General features: G+C 41.8%; 1 non-coding gene across 1 annotated transcript; it reads right to left on the bottom strand.

The window, feature by feature from the left end:
• Positions 1 to 705: 705 nt before the first annotated feature.
• Positions 706 to 812, bottom strand: LOC141723214 (small nucleolar RNA R71). Its single transcript, XR_012576201.1, has one exon. It is a non-coding gene; the product is annotated as a small nucleolar RNA R71 (small nucleolar RNA).
• Positions 813 to 3,484: the final 2,672 nt, after the last annotated feature.

The following is a 3,484-nucleotide window of genomic DNA, read 5'->3' as shown; positions in this document are numbered from 1 at the left end:
TTGCGTGTATTATTAGCACATGTTTAGCGACTAGCAAGTTTTTGGCGCCGCTGCCGGGGACTGCAGTGTTAATTTATAATTTATGTGCTTTCCATCAGTGGTTGTTAAAGTTCATTGACTCAGACATTGTTACTTATTTATTTCCTTGCATTGTTTCAGGTACTCTAGCGAGGGTGTATGCATACACATTCGCGTACTCGTAAGAGAACTCTGGATAAAGCCGAGGAAGAACTTGTGGTGGTTCGAAGGGAAGTTTTTTAGAAAGAAAAGAAGGTAGAAGAAGAAGAGAAAGTCGAGGAACCAGCTTTAATAGAGATGGGTGATCAAGCAGAAAATCCAAAGGCTTTGATGGACTATTCTCAGCCTAAGATCAATGACATTCAGTCAAGCATCATCAGGCCAGCCATTAGGGATAACACTTTTGAAATTAATTCAAGCACGATTCAGATGATACATAACTCAGTTCAGTTTGGGGGTTCTCCTACTAAAGACCCCAACATGCACATTAGCGATTTTATCGAGATCTACGACACTTTCAAATTCAATAATGTGACTGAAGATGTTATCAAGCTGTGACTCTTCCCATTCTCTCTAAGGGATAAAGCTAACTGTTGGTTACATTCTCTACCAGTAGGGTCTATCACCACTTGGGAAGATCTTGCTCAAAAGTTTCTCACTAAATTCTTCCCTATGGCGATGACTGCTGCAATCAAGAATGCTCTTACTCAGTTTGCTCAGCAAACTGGAGAATCTCTATGTGAGACTTGGGATCGATATAAGGAGATGCTAAGGAAGTGCCCACACCATGGCATGCCTGACTGGATGATTATTAACTGCTTCTACAATGGATTGGGTGCTACTTCTAGACCCATGCTTGATGCAGCATCAGGAGGAGCCTTATGGGCTAAAAGCTACGATGAAGCTTATGATCTTATTGAACTGATGGCTGCTAATGAGTACCAGAATCCTTCCCAGAGACTGACTCAAGGAAAGGTAGCAGAAATTCTGGAGTTGGATGCAGCAACTGCTATAGCTGCCCAACTTAAGGCTTTGACGATGAAGGTGGACTCTTTGGCTAATTATGGAGTTATTCAAATCGCGAGTATCTGTGAGCTTTGTGCTGGTGTCCACGAGACTGATCAGTGTGCAATTTCTAGTGAATCAGCTCAGTTCGTAAGCAACTTTCAGCGTTCGCAGCAACCTGTGCCAGCCACTTATCATCCCAACAACCACAATGATCCTAATTTCAGTTAGAGCAACACTTAGAATGCGGTTCAACAGCCTTATCAGCAGTATTCAGCTAAGCAGTACAACCCCCCTGGTTTTCAGCAACCGTAATATGCACTGAGACAACAACTCCAGCTGTAACAAGCTAATGAAAAATCTGAATAAGAGGAGTTGAAGCTTATGTGCAAGAGTCAAGCCGTTTCTATCAAGACCTTAGAAAATTAAATTAGGCAAATTGCCAATGCCTTGCTTAATCGTCAGCCTGGTACACTACCTAGTGACACTGAAGTTCCAGGAAAGAGGGAAGCTAAGGAGCAGGTAAAGGCAGTCACTTTAAGGTCTGGAAAGGTTGCGAATTTCAAACAAACTCAAGTGTTGACTAAAGAAACTGAGGGTGAAAAAGAAGTAGAGCAGCAGGAAGTAGAAGTGGAACCAAGGAAGACTACTGTTGAGCACACTCCTCCTGAGGGTAATACAGGGGAGAAACATATCTATCCTCCACCGCCTTTTCCTACGCGGCTGCAGAAGAAAAAGCTGGACAAGCAATTTGAGAAGTTTCTGGAGGTGTTCAAGAAACTTCATATCAACATACTTTTCGCTGAGGCTCTTGAGTAGATGCCTAGTTATGCAAATTTTATAAAAGGTATTCTCTCTCAGAAGGTTAAGCTAGATGATTTAGAGACAGTCGCTCTTACGGAGGAATGCAGTGTTGTGCTGCAACAGAAGTTGCCTCCGAAGCTTAAAGATCCAGGAAGCTTCACGATTCCGTGTACTATTGGAAAAGTGTCTTTTGACAGATGCTTATGTGTCTTGGGAGCTAGCATTAATCTAATGCCGTTATCAATCTTCAAGCAGTTGGACTTACCTAATCCAAAACCAACTTATATGACCTTGCAGTTGGCCGACCGTTCTATTATATATCCGCGAGGTATTGTGGAGGATGTCTTGGTCAAGGTTGATAAACTCATCTTTTCTGCTGATTTTGTAATTCTTGATTTCGAGGAGGATAAGAAGATTCCCATAATCTTGGGAAGACCTTTCTTGGCAACTGGCCGAACCTTGATAGATGTGCCGAAGGATGAGCTCACAATGCGAGTTCTGGATCAGGATGTAACTTTCAATGTGTTCAATTCTATGAAGTTTCCTACGGAAAATGAGGAATGCCAAAAAGTGGAGTTGGTCGATGCTGTAGTTACTTCAGAACTTGATCAATTGCTAAGGTCCGATGCCTTAGAGAAAGCCTTATTGGGAAATTCAGATAGTGAAGATGACGAAGGTGAAGAACAATTGCAGTATTTGAATGCTTCTCCTTGGAAAAGGAAGATAGATATGCCTTTTGAATTTCTTGGAATGGAGGAATTGAACAAAGCTCCTAAATGCCTCAAGCCATCTATTGAGGAAGCTCCCACTCTTGAGCTTAAGTCTTTACCTGAGCATTTGAGGTATGCGTTTTTAGGTGATGCATCTACTTTTCCTGTTATTATTGCATCTGACCTTTCAGGTAGTGATGAGGAAAAGCTTCTGAGGATTCTAAGAGAGTTCAAATCGGCAATTGGCTGGACTATAGCAGATATAAAGGGAATCAGCCCTTCTTAATACATGCATAAAATTTTGCTAGAGGAAGGTAGCAAGCCTACGGTCGATCAGCAAAGAAGACTTAATCCAATCATGAAGGAAGTAGTGAAGAAGGAAATTCTTAAGTGGCTAGATGCAGAGATCATCTATCATATATCTAACAGTTCATGGGTAAGCTCGGTTCAATGTGTGCCAAAGAAAGGTGGTATTATTATGGTAGCAAATGAGAAGAATGAGCTTATTCCTACACGAACAGTCACAGGGTGGAGGGTTTGCATGGACTACAAGAAGCTAAACAAAGCCACTAGGAAGGATCACTTCCCTTTGACCTTCATTGACCAGATGCTTGATAGATTGGCTGGTCATGAGTACTACTGTCTGCTGGATGGTTATTCGGGTTACAATCAGATTTGTATCACTCCAGAAGATCAAGAGAAAACTACCTTCACTTGTCCATTTAGTAATTTCGCCTTTAGACGAGTTTCTTTTGGTCTGTGTGGTGCACCAGCCACATTTCAGAGATGTATGATGGCCATCTTTTCTGATATGATTGACCAGAATGTGGAGGTGTTCATGGACAACTTCTCTGTATTTGGCGATTCTTTTGATGAATGTTTGCAAAATCTGGGACACATTCACAAAAGGTGTGTTGAGACCAGTCTGGTTCTCAATTAGGAGAAAT

This window comes from Apium graveolens, chromosome 4 (genome assembly GCF_009905375.1).
Source record: "Apium graveolens cultivar Ventura chromosome 4, ASM990537v1, whole genome shotgun sequence".
Taxonomy (NCBI): Eukaryota; Viridiplantae; Streptophyta; class Magnoliopsida; order Apiales; family Apiaceae; genus Apium; species Apium graveolens.
This window is presented reverse-complemented; position numbering and strand designations above follow the sequence as displayed.